The sequence below is a fragment of the Corvus hawaiiensis genome, chromosome W (assembly GCF_020740725.1).
Source record: "Corvus hawaiiensis isolate bCorHaw1 chromosome W, bCorHaw1.pri.cur, whole genome shotgun sequence".
Classification (NCBI taxonomy): domain Eukaryota; kingdom Metazoa; phylum Chordata; class Aves; order Passeriformes; family Corvidae; genus Corvus; species Corvus hawaiiensis.
Window position 1 is genome coordinate 5993323 of NC_063254.1, and position 19264 is coordinate 6012586.

Consider the following 19264-nt stretch of genomic DNA (forward strand, 5'->3'; position numbering starts at 1 on the left):
GGTTTTAGCACAGTGTGGGTTTTGTGGTAGTCAGAGATATTACGATTCTACCTATTTGGCAGATAGAGATCCGTGCCTGGAGTGTCGGGAAAGAAAGGAGACCACCGAGAGAAGGGGAGGGTGACTGCACACACCAAAAATAGATTGAAGGGGACCAGGCGATTCTACCCTAGCAGATCTACTGGTTATAATGAAGCTAGGGGAAAAAGAAAAAGAAGTGGAATTTCTGGTGGATACTGGGGCAATGCATTCGGTTTTAAATAAAGCCTTGATGCCTGTGGGGGATGATTATATTGTGGTAATGATGCCTTTTCCTGGTCTTAAAATCAAGACTCAAACACGGTTAGAAGGGAAAAAGGGATTTTACCTTGGTATTTATTTTAAGGATCCTTAGGTGCACTATGTCCAGGTCGAATGCACCCCAATGCACACTGCAATGCACACCCCCAAAAGATCTGGTATAACAATATAGGTCTTACTAATTAGCATATCTATCAAAGATTCCCCAATGATAGGCTCAAGTGAGCCCCCCTCCCCAAGGAACCTTCCCCTGGATGGTTCTATCTTAGTTTACAAAATGTGTTCTGGAGAGGACCTTGGTGTCTGGGGCATACTGATCTTTAACTACGAAGCTTCTAAAATGTTTAGTCTCCTAGCTTGACAAACAAGTCCAAGAATGTAGGCTAAAAACCACTAAGAATACAGAAGTTGTAAAAAGGTATAAAAGTGGTATAAAAGGCAAAAAATCATCATGGCATCAGTAACAGGGGCAACTGGCTAATCTGAAAAAGTATACTTTTTTAAACTATTGAAGTACAAGCTTGGAAAGCAATGGGGTATCCACAAATTTCTATACATACCCAACTCCCCAAAAGCGCTTTTGGGCAGAGATTTGATGCCTTAAGAGGCCTCCTAGAAACAGAGACTAGACAGGAGTAAGGCAATAAGGTAGGTATTTATTTGAAAGGCCTTCAAAGGTACCCCCTAGGGAGCCAGAGGCTATTGCCAAGATGGACCCCAAAATGGACGACCGGCCACGAGTTCTTCACCCTTTTATAGGTTCAGTTCATTTGCACAGCAGGGTTAATTCTCCAATTAAAGCTTCAGTTTTGCCCTCAGCTTACCCCCTGCTTAGCAGCTCTTTGGTTTATACTTTTGGGCCTAGGACAGCCTAAGTGTCCTTGAAGAGCGGACCCAGAGAGGCTTTGTTATGTCTACCTAGCATGAGAGAGCAGAAATTAACAGGCTACAGGAAACTTTCAGAGTTACACACTAAGCAGTACAGGATTTGAAAAATATAAAAGTTAAAACCTAAGGCATCATTTCCCCCCCTTTAGAGGCTTGACAAGGCCTCTATCTTGTCGAGACTCTATTCCAAATATTCTAAATATCTACTAATAATATGTGTCTAACAGCAGTATATATCTATAAACAAGAATTATGATTACAATCATTATAAACAATCTGTGATCTAGGGTCAGTTTGGTAACCATGGAACCAGGGTGTGGAAGATACAATCAGCTTTGAATGTTATCCAATGTAAGATCTTAGTTGATTCTCAAATTGTAAACAAATTTTGTTGATCTTTTCACTTCAGTTTACATGTCAATTATTAGTTTTGCATCCAAATGAATGTCTTTGGATATACTTTGGACTAGAATCATATGCAAATTTTGGTTCCAAACCTGAGCCAGGGTTACCAACTGTGTAGATAATAAGCAGAGGAAAAAAATCATTTAAACTACATCATCTTTGTTTGTATCAGTCTCTGTTTTCTCAGTTGTTTCAGGAGCAGAAACCTTCTTAACTCTGGAGTAGTGAATCCAGGGTCCTTTGCCAGCAACCTTGACTGTGGTGAGGGTGGTCAGCAAAATCTGGACTGGTCCTCTCCACTTGGCCTGTAGAGGATCACTGTCCCACCACTTAACATAGACCCAGTCTCCAGGCTGGAAGGGATGTGCAGGGGTGTCCAGTCCTATGGGTCTGGATAACATGATGTAATTCTGGAGCTTATGCAAAGTAGAACCTAAAGCCATTAGATATCTCTGCAAATCAAGTTTTCCCCTCATGAATTTCTCCTGGAACATTTGGAATTTGATATGGTCTGCCATACAGTATTTCATAGGGACTGATGTTATCCCTCTGCCTCGGTTGTATGTGGATCCTCAGCAAAGCTATAGGCAAGGCCTGAACCCACATCATGGATGTCTCTTGACAAATTTTGCTAATTTGTGCCTTAAGGGTCCCATTCATGAGTTCCACCTTACCGCTTGCTTGGGGTCTGTAAGGTGTGTGCAGATCCCAAGCAATTCCCAAAATCCGGCTAACTTCTTGAATCACATTTGCAACAAAATGTGGTCCCCTATCCAAGGACATACCCAAAGGAACCCCAAACCTTGGTATTATATGATTAAGCAAAACATTCACCACCTCCTTGGCTGTGTTAGCATGACAGGGATAAGCTTCAGGCCATTCACTGAAGGTGTCAACCAATACCAATATGTACCTGTATCCCTCTTTGTGTGGTAACTCAGCAAAGTCTATTTGCCAGTAATCTCCAGGAAGATCCCCTGCCTTTGTTACTCCTAACACAACTCTTTTCCTCGTATCAGGATTGTTTTTGCAGATGATTTCACACTTGCTCACTACTGACTGTACAATATCTGTCATTCCCTTTCCTATTACCACCTTTTTCAGATGTTTCAGAAGATTTTCAACCCCGAAATGTGTGCTTTCATGTTCTCTTCAAGCTAACTCTCGAAGAATTAGAGGTGGGACTACAACCTGATTTGCAGGTATAACAGCCCATCCATTTTCTGTGATCTCAGCCTTAAGAAACTTCATTAACTTGTGGTCTGCCTGATCATATTTTGGGGTGAACCCTGACAAATCAATCTCTTTTTGTGGAATTACTGCAAGAATACCTTTTTCTGCAGCCCTTCTTGCTGTTTCATCAGGAAAGCGATTTCCCAATTCTGGAGTGGTTTTCCCTTTCTGGTGACCCCTACAATGCATGATAACTGCTTCTGTGGGTTTTCTGATGCTCTCTAAGAGGGCAAGGATTTGTTCAGCATGTTTGATCTGGTTACCTTGAGCGTTCAACAGTCCTCTCTCTTTCCAGATGGCTCCATGGGCATGGACAACACTAAATGCATATTTAGAGTCAGTCCATATATTTACCCTCTTTCCTTCGCTCAGGTCTAGGGCCCTCGTCAGTGCAATCAGTTCAGCTTTCTGCAATGACACATCTGCTGGCAGGGCCTTCGCCTCGATCACCTTGTCCTGGGTGGTTACTGCATAACCTGTCATTCGTTAACCATTTCTCATGAAGCTGCTCCCGTCTGTAAACAGCTCCCAGTCTGGATTTTCTAGGGGCATGTCCATCAGGTCTGGTCTGCTGGAATAGACTTCCTCGATTGTCTGCAAACAGTCATGCTCAGGCACACCGTCGGTTAAGGTAGAGGACAGAAACATGGCAGGGTTAACAACAGAAGTTGTCTTCAGGGTAACATCATCCTGTTCTAACAGCAGTGACTGATATCTAAGTGTGAGAAATGAGACAACTCTTAAAAAGATTAGTTTATTGAAAACAGAAAAATTGAAAAATTACAGAAATCAGAAAAATATAAAAATTTGGGATCCTATGGCTCAGTAGATGGTATGCCCCAGGAGCGCAGGGATATGAGATCTTCTGGCTGAGACAGCACTAGATCTCAGGTAGAGAAAAAGAACTTGCAGTGCTGGGCTGACTTTAAAAAAATTACTAAAAGCCCCTTAAAAGGGGTAAGGCTTTGAATGCCCCAGCACCGATGTCTCCCACAGCTAGTCTGGAGAGAGCAAGAGGGGAAAAGAGAAGAAAAGAGAGCCCACCTCTCAGCTTCGTCCTTTTTATAGTTTTTGCTCCGCCCCCAGTCTGCCTATAGCCCGCCCACAGCCCGCCCCTTTGGTCCAAAGCGATTGGTGCTTTCCCTTTGATGGATCATCTCTGTCCACCAATGGCTCATCGTTGTCAAGGGGGGGTGGTATCGGTCAAGATAAGGGAATACAATACCTTCATTAAAATTCAGGTATTCAGGTTGCCGTGGAACTTGCCTGCAGAATAATGGCCGTGGCTAAAAATAGCTGCTGGCTATTAAGACTGGGTGGGGTTTTGGCCTTGGAATCAAAATGCAAGTGAAACACCTACAAAAAGTATTAAAATACATCCAACACACCTCAAAACACTTGTAAAAGTATACAGTAAACACAGGAAAGGTAACTCTTATGGTGTACCAGTGGTTTGAAGCTTGAAAAGGGGCAAGTTTGTGATTTTTAACTGGGAAAATTTTAACTGGGAAGGGTGCAACTCTATTAATAAACTACTTTAAACAAATGGAAGCACTGATAATGGAACTGGATCTTTGTACCTGGGCTGATGGGTTAATTGTAACATTCAATTTAAAAATAATTAACTCAAAATTAATTAATTAAAGCACTTAATATGCAAAGACCAAGCACAAATAAGGATTTCATGTATGACACTAAGCATTCAGTTGCCGGACAGCCAATGTCCTCCTTTCTGTTCCAGTACTGCTGCTATTGCGTGTGGCACAATATGCCGGTTTGGTCAAATTTAGAAATATATCCTCTGAGAGAAGGCACAACCATCCCTCCCCCACCAGGTTCGGGAAAAATGAATTTTCCTTGAAGGAAAGTGAAAGAGATAAAAACTATTTATTTAACAAACACATGGGAAAAGGATAATAATGCTAAATAATAAAACCCCTCGCCCTGCTGAGTGAAACCTGGGAAAATTTCAGAGTCCTTCCGTAGATCTCTCTCTCCCCCTCCTTGGAGCTGGGACGGGGTGGTGGGCCCACCTCCAGGGCCAAGGCCTCGGTGGAAAGTCCTCCCAATGTATCCTGATGTTGAAACCGTCCAGCAGAGAGAAAAGGGAAAAAAACGAAGTCTCAGGAAAACAAAAGTTCAACTCTCTGAAGGGAAAAAAAGAGCTGAGGAAAAAATAACTGCCGAAAGCTGGCTGGAGAGAAAAGCAAGCCGGGTGCTTCCCTTCCCTCCTGCTCTCCTGCCGCAGCTGAAAAAAAAAAAAAGTCTCTATCTCTGTGTGACCTTGAACAAGCTGCAAACTGCTTTGAAAAAGTTTTGCTCAGTTTTTCCTTCCCCCTCTCAGGCTCAGTTTAAAGGCATAGAAAGGCCCAAAAATTAATTTCTGGGCATAGGGCAGCAATATGGGATACACATCATACAGTCACCCCAAGACACATACACTACAATGTGTTGTCCAAGGGTGAGTTTCCGGGCCTCTTGAATCAGGATGACAGTAGCCGCCATGGCCTTCAAACACCCAGGCCACCCTTGGCTAACATTGTCCAGCTGTTTGGAAAAATAGGCCACAGCCCTCCGTTGGCTTCTGAGGCGCTGTGCTAATACGCCCAGTGCCACATTAAGTCTCTCGTGTAAAAAGTTCAAAAGGCTTAGTCAAGTCTGGTAAGCCCAGTGCTGGAGCTGACATTAGAGAGTGTTTCAGCTGTTTAAATGCAGCCCTTGTGCTTTCAGTCCAAATTATAATGCCATTTTCAGCTGCTTTTATTGCTCCATATAAGGGTTTCACCAACAACCCATAATTTGTTATCCACAACCGACACCAACCTACCATTCCCTAAAATGCTTGCATTTCTCTCATGGTGTGGGGGTCTGGTAGTTGGCAGATGGCTTCTTTCCATTCCTTGCTGAGCTGTCGGTGTCCACAGATCTCATGTTCCAAGGAAACTACTGCTTCCTTGGCGATCTGTGCTTTGTCTTTGGAAACTCTGTACCCACTCTGTCCCAAAAAGTTTAACAAGCTTACAGTGAATTGGATGCAGTCATCTCTGGTCTTAGCTGCAATCAAGATGTCATCAACATACTGAAGGATAACCCCTCCTGGCTCTTGTCTCCTCCAATCTTCTAATTCTTTTGCTAGCTGGTTTCCAAATATTGTTGGGCTATTCTTGAAATCCTGGGGTAGGACTGTCCAAGTAAGCTGACTTTTCCTTCCTGTTTCAGGGTTTTCCCACTCGAAAGCAAAAAAGCTCCTGGCTGTTTTTATGCACAGGAATGCAGAAAAAGGCCTCTTTCAGGTCCACAACAGTAAACCACCCTAATTCATCTGTCAGTGTGGTCAAAAGTGTGTATGGATTGGCTACCACTGGGTGTATGTCCTCTGTAATTTTGTTTATTGCCCTCAAATCTTGGACTAACCAATAACTCTTACCATCAGCTTTCTTCACTGAAAGGATTGGCGTATTATACCTGGACTCACATTGCACTAATAACCCATGATAGAGGAATGTTTCAATTATAGGTGCCAGTCCTTTGCGACTTTCTAATTTCAAAGGATATTGTTTTTGCCTTACCGGTGTAGCTCCTGGTTTGAGTGCAATGCTCACTGGTTCTGCCTGTTTGGATCTTCCTGGAACATCACTTGCCCACACAATTGGGTTGACAGCATTTTCAACTTCAATGGGGATTTCACCACATCTGTATAAAAAGTGCAGCAACTTCGGCAAATTTAGTTTCTGAAATGATAACTCGTACGCCCTTCCCTTTTTAAAATTTAATTTCGGCTTCCAAATTCTCTAACAAATCCCTCCCCAGCAATGGTTTAGGGGAGTTAGGCATATAAAGAAATTGATGAGTTACCCAGTGCTTCCCCAGTTTAAATTTCAATGGTTGGAAGAAAGGCCGTGTTTCAGTTACCCCTGTTGCCCCAGCTACATGAACAGTATCTTGACTCAGTTTCCCTTCTAAAGTATTTAACACAGAATACGCCACGCCGGTGTCTACCAGAAATTCTATATCGTCTTTCCCCAGCCTGGCTATAACCGAAGGCTCTGCTGGGGGAGAAGCCTCGGGTCCTCATCATTCTGAGTTTTGTTCCAATGGGAGCTGTGGAACTGGGGGTGTCTTCTTGAACATCAGTCAACCTTCCAATGCCCTTTCTTCTTGCAATAAGTGCATGTGTCTTTGTCCCTAGGGGGAGAGGCTTTCTTAGATTGACGCAGTCTGTTGCAATTATTAAAGGATCAGGGGCATGGATCATTGATAGAATTATGGGATCTATAGAAAAACTGTACAAGCAATAGGCTTAGAAGCAAAAGGCCTGTGTGTGAGAAACTGCCTGCATGAGAAAGCACTGGTGTGAGAAACAAGCCTGGGAATAAAGAGGGAGTTTGAAACGATGCAGCTGTCCTGATAAGGTGTGCTAACCAGGGAACAAGAGGGGTAAACACTGAATTCTTTTAATCATAACATGACTATGGAGGCTTGCCAATGTAAGTCCAATTATGTAGAAATAGAAATGTGCTGTGATAAGCTTTAGGCCACTTAGGAGTTAACAAGCTGGAATACTATATAAGTGGTTTTGGATTGCTAATAAACTGGAGTTTGCGCTTATCAACCACATTGGTTTTGGACTGCATTCCTCCCCCCGTCGGAATCCCCAGGCTCTCGTCCTTTTACAATTCCAACAGCAGTCCAGTACCTTGTGTCTCCCCTGATGGGGGAGGCTTTTTAGAGTCTTTGCCAGGAGTCAGAGACGAACGGGACTTTTAGCCTTCTCTTTCTTCTGTAGTTGTTTATTAAGTCTTATCAGAGAAATACAAGCCACTGACGTGACCCAGACATAGCATGAAGTAAAGAATGCAAGAAAAGCAAAATTATCAAGATTTCACAGCCTTTTAAAGGTAAATCACCCAATGAAGACTTAAAATGAAATATATTTTCACTTTTCTACCAATGTCTAATAAATTATCTGGTCACGCAGACAGGAACTGCGGAATTCTTTATCCAATCATCCCAGACTACTTCTACCTCAGAATATGGAGTATATGAAGAAGAAGAAGAAGGTCTGGAGAACAACAACAATCCTCCATTTTGATGTTTTTTACTTTTATCTACTTACTATATTAATAAACCCAAAACCTCTAAATTTTTCACCCTGTGACAATCTTACATAGTATCCTATCACCTAGTTCACACCAGTGTAGATTCTAATTCTTCCCAGAGGGTAGGCAATTTTCTCCACACTCGAAGGTCAAAAACAGTGTTGTCCAGGGGGGGTAGAACCCTCTAAAACAGGCAGAGAAATATTCTCTGCATTCTGGGTTCCCATATTAGATGACTTTTCCTGACTGCCCTTCTTCCTGGAACAGGGTTTACCTTTGTCACTGGAGTCTCTATCTCGAAACACTCTCCAGGCTACTTCTAACAATTTATTCATGTCTTGAACCCCTTCTAACTTTTGCAACTTTCTTCTTATATCGTTTGAAGCCTGACCCATAAACAAATAAGCCAGATGATTTCCCCCTTCCGTTGTATCAGGATTTATGTTTGTGTATTTGGTAGCAGCTTCTCTTAACCTATTCAAAAAATCAGTAGGAGTTTTATTAGGACCTTGCTTCACTTCGTAAAGCTTTGCCCAGTTAAGAGCTTTAGGGACACCATGCTTTAACCCATATACTATGAGATCTTGATATCGTTTTAATCTTTGCATTTCTGCTGGCACATTTGGGTCCCACCTTGGATCATCTGTTGGAAAAATATCTGCGACTGTACCTTGTAACATCCCGTTAGCTATGCCTAATTCCACAGAGTCTATAGTAGCTTTGTTTACCATCTGTCTTTCAGTGGGATCAAGCAATGTCTCTATCATAGCTGCCAAATCACTCCAGTCAGGGTTCTGTGTTTTAATTGCTCTTTGTACCAAAGTAGCCACTCTGTCTGGATTTTCTTTATATTTTCCCACTGTACTCTTTCACTGTTCTAACTCTATGAGGGAGTACAGAACTTTCACATAGATTGGCCCTTGATTACCCACAGCCTGTCTCAGAGGGGCTTGCAAAACTGGCTGCCTTTTTGCTCTGGTCTGTTTAGCAATTGGGCTCCTCTCCCTTATTACTTTTCTTGCTATCTTTCCCCTCTTTCGTCTGCTTAAAGCAGCTATCTCATCTTCCTCTTCAGAGGAACTGCCTGAGTGAGAGTTGTCTGATTCCGTGGAGTCGGCTGTGTCAGGTCTGCCCCGGCCCATTCTGGTACCTGGTATCACTGACAGGGACCTACTCCGCTGCAGGGGCCAGGCAGTGTCTCTGGGCCTGCATGGTTCAATGACGTCATCCTCTAAGCCAGCTGCTCGGCGCGCGGTGCTGTCATGGAGACTCCGATGCCTGGGAGAGGGAAGAACACCACCCCCGGTGGGAGGTTCCCTCCCTGTCCTCTTGGTGGAAAGCCCTGCCCTCCGGCTCCACCTCTAAAGGCGGTGCCGTAGGCTGTACATGCTGGCTGTCCCCTCCCCTCAGCCCCTCCTCCCCTGGTGAGACCAGAGGGGAGGGGGGAGAGGGAAAGCCGGGAATCTTCTGGGCAGAAGCCACTTGTCATACATGAAATCCCTATTTGTGCTTGGTCTTTGCATATTAAGTGCTTTAATTAATTAATTTTGAGTTAAATATTTTTAGATTAAATCTTAAAATTAACCCATCAACCCAGGTACAAAAATCCAGTTCCATTATCAGTGTTTTCAATTGTTCAAAGTAGTTTATTAAGAGAGTTGCACCCTTCCCAGTTAAAAATTCCCCAGTTAAAAATCACTAACTTGCCCTTTTCAAACTTCAAACCACTGGTACACCATAAGAGCTACCTTTCCTGTGTTTACTGTATACTTTTACAAGTGTTTTGTGTTGGATGTATTTTAAGAACTTTTTTAAGTGTTTTCACTTGCATTCTGATTCCAAGGCCAAAAACCCCAGTTCTAATAGCCAGCAGCTATTTTTAGCCACAAAGCCATTACTCTGCAGGCAAGTTCCACGGCAACCTGAATACCTGAATTTTAATGAAGGCATTGTAGCTCCCTTATCTCAACTAATATCACCCCTCTGACAACAATGAGCCATTGGTGGATGGAGATGATCTATCAAAGGGAAAGAACCAATCACTTTAAACCGAAGGGGCGGGCTGTGGGCGGACTGGGGGCAGAGCAAAGACACTATAAAAAGAACGAGGCAGAGAGGCGGGCTCTCTTCTTCCTCTCTCTCTCTGCACGCTAGCTGTAGTAGACGTCGGTGCTGGGCATTCAAAGCCTTACTCCTTTTAAGGGGCTTTTAGTAATTTTTTTAAAGTCAGCCCAGCACTGCAAGTTCTTTTTCTCTACCTGAGGTCTAGTGCTGTCTCAGCCAGAAGATCTCAAATCCCTGCGCTCCTGGGGCATACCATCTACTGAGCCATAGGATCCCAAATTTTTATATTTTTCTAATTTCTGTAATTTTTCAATTTTTCTGTTTTCAATAAATTAATCCTCTTAAGAGTTGTCTCATTTCTCACACCACTGAAGACACAAACGCCTTCCAGAGCTGCCACTGCAAGTTTTCATCCTCTTTCAAATGCGGTCCTTCCGGAGCCTGAGTCGCAGCCAGGAAGTGAAGTCCCCCGGGTCCATGGGAGGTGGCGGGGGCGGCCAGTCCGCCTTCCCCCTCTCCTTTTTCACTGGCCGGAACCCATCTAAAGCTGCCTCTCCTCCCCCCCCCACACCCCTGGGACCCACGTCGGCTGAGAAGGAGAAGGAGGGGGGGGGGGAAGAGGAGGAAGGATGAAGAGGAGGGGGAGGGGGGCCCATTCTCAAGGCGGAAGCTATTAGATTAATCTCCACATCTTCCCCCTTTGTCAGGTCCAACATAGACTTCTTAACCTTTTTCTCTTTTTTCTTTAAAAACAGTATATGCTCTCTTTTAGATTGTCCGTTTCCCGCACTTTCACGTGTCGGAGGAAAATAACTTTAAGGGACAGGACTATGCAATTACACGAATTTATTGTTTAAAATAACAAACGCATCAGCCGAGGCGTGAGATTTTACAACACCTCCAAGTAATGGCAACTAGTCACAAAATTTAGGGTTACATCGTAATTTATAACTTTCTAATCCAATAGACACTTAAAATGACACTTTGTTTTAGATTTATGACCTATCAACTGTGGCACTTCTCACTGCAATGCAGCTGTGTCGTGACCAATAACTTCTCATGTCACGTACACACAGATGTCTCTCTTATACCATCTACATTCTTAACTTAAACTATATAAAATCACACTATTATATTTTAAAACCCTCCACCAGAACACCCAGTGTACATTTTTACTTATAACTATAGGAATACAAGCTTGTAATCCTTTTGCTTAAAGTCTATAAATCTCTGTCAATTAAGCCAGACCTAGTCTCTTCCAGGGTTGTAAATCAAAGCCTCCTTTAATTGCAGGAGTTTCTTCTCCTCTGTCTCCCACAGAGAGACTTTGTAACTTAGATGCAGCCAAGAAGAACTTCGCATACTCTAGTTCTAAGAAACAGTGATCTCTTTGGTGATACGATATTAAACTCAGTATTAATTCTTCATCTAGGCTTCCAAATTGCGGCCACTTTTGCCAGTTACCTAACCTATAAGCTGGCCAAATCAGTGTGGAAAGGCGAATAATTCTGCTTTTGTAAGGGTTTTATCTTTGCCAATCAATTTTCCCCAGTTATCTAAGACTAAGCTTAAAGGTGAGTTTTGTGGTATTTCACTCCACATACAAGAAATATTACAGCCCATGGTTTTATGCTTATAAACAGAAAATTCACAAAAACAAAGTAACGAGATATAAAACACTATAAAGCAAAGAGAGAAAACTAGAGAAGGTAGGATTCGAACCCACAACCCCGGGATTTAAACTGGCTGAAAATACGTTCCAAGCCTCTGAACCGCTGCACCACCTGGCGGGATGCCAAAGGGTGATGGCTGGACACAAGCTAGCAACAAACCAACAGAGGGAAAATTAAATTCCCTGGGACTGTCACACGAGTTCCCTGACAAGCTCTCACGAGCTGACAAGCTAACTAAAGGGGGAAACACCAAATGAAACCCCCTCCGGACTCTTCCAAGTCCCTAAACAAACTGTAAGAGATCTCTTAACACCCAACACAGGTGCTAACAGAATACCACCTTTATTCAGTTACTCACGTACCTCTGTGCTGGATCTGGAGAGTTTTCTGGACTCTTGGAGCTCCTCTGCCTCCTGGACTCCCGGCAACTGCCCCCCCCCCCCAGGTGCCAGCAGAGGGGGTGGAAGCAGAGCTGGATCTTTCTGAGTTGCAGAGGATTTTTGGAAGCCTCACTGTCCCATCTGGGGTGCCCAAGAACTGATGCCTTAAGAGGCCTCCTAGAAACAGAAACTAGACAGGAGTAAGGGAATAAAAGTAGGTATTTATTTGAAAGGCCTTCAAAGGTACCCCCTAGGGAGCCAGAGGCTATTACCAAGATGGACCCCAAGATGGACGACCGGCCACGAGTTCTTCACCCTTTTATAGGTTCAGTTCATTTGCACAGCAGGGTTAATTCTCCAATTAAAGCTTCAGTTTTGCCCTCATCTTACCCCCGCCTTTTGCGGCTCTTTGGTTTATACTTTTGGGCCTAGGACCGTCTAAGTGTCCTTGAAGAGCGGACCCAGAGAGGCTTTGTTATGTCTACCTAGCATGAGAGCAGAAATTAACAGGCTACAGGAAACTTTCAGTTACACACCAAAAAGTACAGACTTTGAAAAATATAAAAGTTAAAACTTAAGGCATTAGATTTATTGGAACAATTACAGGCAGTTATTACATTTAAAAATGGGAAAATTACTCTGGAGGTAAAAACTCAGCAGTATGTAGAAATACTGAGTTTAATATTGATGACTACTGAAACCAAAGAAGAAATTAGTGAGGAAATATTAAGCCGGGTGTACCCCAGAGTATGGGCAACTAACATACCAAGAAGAGCAAAGAATGCACTTCCCATGCAAATTAAACTTAAAGAAGGGAAACAGGCAGTCAGGATTAAACAATACCCTCTGAGAAAGGACGATAGAGAGGGGATTACCCCAGTGATTGAAAACCTTTTACAATTGGGATTGCTAAAGGAGTGCCAATCAGATTTTAACACTCCCATTTTACCTTTTAGAAAGCCCGATGGGTCATACCGAGTGGTACAGGACCTAAGAGCCGTTAACAAAATAACTGAGGATCTCTATCTTGTGGTGGCCAACCCATACACTTTGCTAACATGTTTAACAGCAGAATTAAACTGATTTACTGTTTTAGATTTGAAAGATGCCTTCTTTTGCCTCCCTCTCCACGAACCCAGCCAGAAAATCTTTGCATTTGAATGGGAAAGCCCTAAGAGTGGGCGCAAAACTCAGCTCACATGGACGGTGTTGCCTCAAAGATTTAAGAATAGTCCCACCCTGTTTGGAGAATAACTTGCAAAAGACCTAGAGTCCTGGGAAGCCCCACCAGGAGAAGGGAAGCTATTGCAGTATGTGGATGACCTCCTCATAGCTACCCAGACAGAGGAAGCTTGCGTAGCTTGGATGGTAAGCCTCTTAAACTTTCTGGGGCTCCAAGGGTACAGGGTATCTAAGAAAAAGGCTCAGATGGTGAAGCAGAAAATGAAGCAGAAAATGAAGCAAAAAATCTGGGCTATGAAGTCAGTGCCGGACAATGAACTTTGGGGCAAGATCGCAAAGAAGCGATATGCCAAACCCCAAAACCCCAGACAGTGAAAGAGTTATGGACTTTTCTGGGGATGACAGGATGGTGCAGATTATGGATCTACAATTACAGGCTGCTCATGAAACCTTTATATGAGCTCATTACGAAGGAAAGCAGAGATCTCCAGTGGACAAAGGAGGCCACGCGGGCCTTCAATCAGCTAAAGAATGCCCTCATGTCAGCTCCAGCTCTAGGACTTCCAGACATGAGTAAACCATTCTTTCTATTTTCCCATGAGAAACAAGGGATTGCCTTGGGAATACTAGCACAGGACCTGGCCCCATACCAATGGGCAGTAGCTTATTTCTCTAAGCAGCTAGATGCAGTGGCCAAAGGATGGCCTGGGTGCCTCAGAGCCGTTGCAGCAGTCGTGCTAAACATCCAAGAAGCACGCAAATTCACCTTGGGTCAGAAAATTACTGTGCTGGTGTCCCACACGGTGTCCACGGTGCTGGAAGTGAAAGGCGGGCACTGGGTCTCCCCACAAAAGTTCCTGAAATATCAAGCCATCATGGTGGAACAAGATAATGTAAAAATAGTGGTAGCTAACATTGTCAACCCAACTTCTTTTTTCAGTGGAAACCAAGGGGAACCGGTATGCCATGATTGCCTGGAGACTATCGAAGCCACCTACTCCAGCCGTCCAGATCTGAAGGATACCCATTTTGATGATGCAGAAACCTGATTTACCGATGGAAGCAGCTATGTCATCAGTAGAAAACAACATGCTGGGTATGCAGTTACCACCTGTAAAGAGGTAATAGAATCTGGACCTCTGCCAACAGACACTTCTGCACAAAAGCTGAGATAATTGCCTTAACCCGTGCCTTAGAAATAGCAAAGGGAAAGAAAATAAACATTTATACAGACTCAAGATATGCATTTGAGGTTGTGCATGCACACGGAGCCATTTGAAAAAAGAAAAGACTATTGAACTCACAAGGAAAAAACCATCAAACATGCACAAGAAATAATGCTGCTGTTAGAAGCTGTCCAGTTATCTAAGAAAGTAGCAATCATGCACATTAAGGCACACCAAAGGGTGAGCTCAGAATTGAAAGAAGGAAATCAGTTGGCAGATTGAGAGGCAAAAGAAGCTGCAAAAGGTGAGATAATAACTGAGGGAGCCCTGATCCCAGACGGACAAATTTCTCTAAAAGGTAAGCCGATGTATAACAAAAAGGACAGAAAGCTAATTAAAATTGAGAAGAGAACATATAATAAAGAGGGATGGGCTATTACTGCAGAAGGAAAATTAGTCATTCCCTCTTATTTGTTTTGGTCATTAGTAAAAGAAGAACACCAGAAAACCCATTGGGGAACAGATGCCCTGTATAACTATTTAATTGAAAGAATTATCGCAAGAAACATACAAACTACTGTTATACGGGTAACCCGACAATGTGATATTTGCCTCCAGACTAAGCCCAAAAATACCCCTAAACCAAAAATGGGTCAAATTGGGAAGGGGCATGGGCCTGGGCAACAGTGGCAGATTGATTTCACGGAACTCCCGAGAAAAGGGGGGTACCGATATTTGTTGGTATTAACAGATACCTTTTCAGGATGGCCAGAAGCCTTCCCCACCAGAACCGCTAAAGCTCAGGAGGTAACTAAAGCATTGTTACAAAAAATAATACCACGTTTCGGAGTCCCAGCCACAATTTCCTCAGACAGAGGACCACACTTTATTTTAAAGGTGGTACAGCAAATTAGCCATCATTTGGGCATAGATTGGAAACTCCATACTCTGTATCACCCTCAATCAAGTGGCCAAGTAGAAAAAATGAACCACTTAAACAACAAATTGTGAGGTTAGGACAAGAAGCCAATTTATCTTGGACCCAATCTCTCCCACTTCCATGGTTACGAATAAGGACCAAACCCAAAACTAAGGAAAATTTAAGTCCTTTTGAGATGCTTTATGGGAGACCATGCGAAGTGAAAAAAGGAAAATCTAATCAAATTGGGGAAGAAACACTAGCCACCTATATGGTAGCTTTTGAAACATAGATTTAAAAGAAACAAAGATTTTAGTTACAGGCTAGCTGTGTTGAAATTAGTTAGAATAGGAAGGAATTTGGGCCCAGCTAGAGTTAATTAAAGAAAAAAATAGGGAATTGTTGCTGCCTGTTCCGAGCTTCCCCTCCCCCTCCCCCTCCCCAAGACAAGCCAGGACTTGCCTCTGCTATGTGCTCTGAACTCCTTTGTTCCAAGCACGGGCAAAACCAAATGTGACTCAGACTCTTTAGCAGTGTCTGATTGGCCGGTCACCCCGGGTCCGCCCCCAGTTCTCCCCTTTCCCCTTCTCCGAATAAAAGAAGGACCCAAGAGGGGACCCGCCCTCTTTGGCTTTGCAATCCTTCTGCGAACACCTGTGTCTCTGTCTCTGTTTGAAAGCTTCTAATTGCAGGAATTAGGCAAACCAAAGGCTATATTTCTCCCTCTTTGCTTCTACTAGTGGTATCAGCTTTGCAGCTACCATTTGCCACTTTCAGAGCTACTGAAATGCTAGATTGCCCGTGCTACCTCTCTAGGCTGCCCGAGGCTTTCTAAGGCATTGAACTACGAACCTAGCTGGTAAAAAACTGTGAGTATTTCCACATTTGGTGCCCAGCATGCTATCTCTGAACCTCAGTTCTGAGAGACTTTTAGGGTGTCCCAGCAGCTGTGTGTCTGTTGGAATTAGCTCTGCACCTCCTGCCGTGCCAGCTCTTTGTAGCGAGCTGTTACTTTTTGCGTAACAGCGAGCCCAGAGCCTCAGCCTGTACCCTCCCCCACACCACATGGCGAGGGAATGGCTGGAAAGTGGAAGACCCATTTCTCTTATTTTTTTCTCCAGACCTGCCTTCCTGTGATAAATCCAGAATTCTGGTGAGTATTTCCCTGCTGGTTTAGGGGCTTCTGTCTTAAGCTGGTGCCAGTGCAAATTTTCTCTTTTTTTTCCTCTTTTTTGCAATTTGGGGCTGAGGTTTGTGGTGCTGCATTCATCATGGGATCTGAGGTTTCTGCACACCATAGAGAAATATACTACAAAGTTCAGAGCTACCTTTCTTTAACTGGGCATAAATACCCTAAAAATCTAGTTCAATCTTTTGTACGATGGCTTTTCCAGTACTTTCCTAATCTGACCTCCGAGGATATGAGATCTCCTGAATTTTGGGATAAGGTGGGGAGAAAACTCTCCTCTCTTAGATGTGCAGGAGACGAAAGAGTTTCAAAATTCTTTCCTCTCCTGTTACAAAGTTATACTTTGCCGGAGAAAAAAGCAGTATATGAAAAGCCTCTGCAAAAACCCTCTTTTAATTCCCTTACACCCTCTTCCAACCCCTGTGTCCCTGACCCCTCTTCCCCTACGCTGGAAAACACAGCTAGAGCAGACTGCTTCTTAGCACAGGAGAGCTATCGTCCTCCTGGCTCACCCGTGTTTCCTCAGCACCCTGCCTTGGATAGGAATCCGGACCCAGTACAAGGACCTTTCCAAAGCCTTTTCTCCACTCCTTTGTCCCCAGTTTCTAGCCCTCATGTTTTAAGCGCACATAAAAACCCCTTCTCCCCGATCTCTTTGTTCCCAGGGACAGCCATTGCCGTGTGCTTGCAGCCCGGGAAAAACCCCCTCCCCCCAACCCCTTTTCTCCGAGTTTGTTTGTCTCCGATAATGGCGGATGCAACGTTTCTTCATCTCCAAACTACACCTCCCACAATCCCTTTCTCCCCCACCCCACAAATCCCTTCTTGTCCCCATCCCCTCCCACTCTCATGTCGGAACCTAACCCCGCCCCAAACCCCACCCCCACAGCGTCGTGTTTCACCCCTCCCTCTGTTCCCGCCCATGACTCAAGTACCGCCCCTGCCTCCCACAACCCCGCCCCCAACCCCTCCCCTCCTCCGGCCATGTCCCCACCTCCACTCCCCGCCCCTGTGCCTTCACTCCCCGCCCCTGCCCCTCCACTCCCCGCCCCTGCTTCCCATTGTCCCGCCCCAGGTTCCCATAATCATGTGACTACCCCCTTAAGTCCTGAAACCCATGGTTACCAGGAAGTACCTCCGGCTGCTACTACTACACTCTCTCGTACTAGCAAAGGAGCTAACCCTGGCTGGACACCCTTTCCTTATTCTAATATTAAGGATTTGTGCAAGGCAATTAAGGAATTTGGAATGCATAGTAATTATTTTAAGAGCCTTTTAAGTGCTACTTTTGCAACTCACTTACTTGTACCTCATGATCTAATTACAATAATGCAAACTCTTCTCACACCTGGTGATTTTGTGTTGTGGAAACAGCAATGGAAAATAATTTTATCTGATTTATTGAAAATTTTGTGGACAAGTCCAGATAATTACCTGGACTTTGAGAATAATTATATCACATTAGACCTTTTATCTGGTGACAATAATATGGCAAATCCCCAAAAACAAGCAATGCTTATCCCTAGTCCAGTTCTTACTGAAATCACACGTGCTGCTGAAAAGGCCTTAACATTAATACCATCTCAAACTCCTACATCTCATTATACAAACATCAGACAATTGCCAAATGAAAATATTATTCACTTTTATAACTGTTTGTGCGAAGCTATCTTTTCCCAGATCCCTAATCCTGACCTCTAACAAGCGCTCGTACTTGAACTTCTCCAAGTGAATACGAATGATGCTTGCAAACAAGTCATCCTGACTTCCTTTGCACCAAACTCCGACTGTTGAATCCATCCTCGAAGTCTGTACAAAGAAGGTGCAGCTGAACACAGCTGTTCCCTTTTTGAAAAAAGTGGGGATGGTGGGGGAGGTTGTGGAGAATGCTATGGGTACAGGGGAAACTCAATCTCGAGGTAACCTTATTGTGGGTGATTAGGGATAGGCGTTCAGAAGATTTCGTGTTGTACGGGCAGATAGAACCCCTCCCCTCAACAGGGAATACATAAGCAGAAGGAAGTGACGCGGCAAACCCAAGTTATTTAACCCTATGCAACCCATGAATAAATGCCATTTTGCCATCCACCACATTGGTGTCTGTGAGCTGATGGCCCGAACGACCTGAGGTGGTCGTCATGCCGTTCCTGAACCAGGTCGCTACGCCTCCGAGAGGCAACAAGTGGTGCCGAAACCCGGGAGCCGGAATCGGAATCGGGATTGGGAATTCGCCTGGACAGGTGAACGGAGGCTGGAGCGGCAGGACCAGCCTGGCGGGGAGGACGCTCCCGGACCAGCGAGGAGGATGGAAGCTCTCACGAAGGTCGTATCTCAGATTCATAAGCAATGGGGCATTGATTGCAAACCGAAAGATTTTACTCTCGCTGTTGCGAGGCTTTTGCAAATTGGGGTCATTGACCGACCAGTGGATATACTCTACCCAGAAATATGGGACAAATGTACTAAGGCTCTGGCCGAGGAAACAATGTCCTCGGGTTCGGGGAAAAACCTTAAATCATGGGGAAAAGTTGTACAGGCTTTGCATAAGGCTCTGCAAGAGCAAGAGACCTGGAAAGCCGCACAAAACTGTTTGCTGGCCACACCCCGGTTGGGAGTTGGGGCGACCACGCAGACTACAGATGAGAGCAGTCCTGCCGAGCGCACAGATTCGCAGGAGCAAGGACCCTCTCCACAGCCCCCTAGCCCAACCCTACCTACAGAGGGAAAGGAGCGGGCGCAGTCATTCTGGGACGGGCTGGTGGAGGA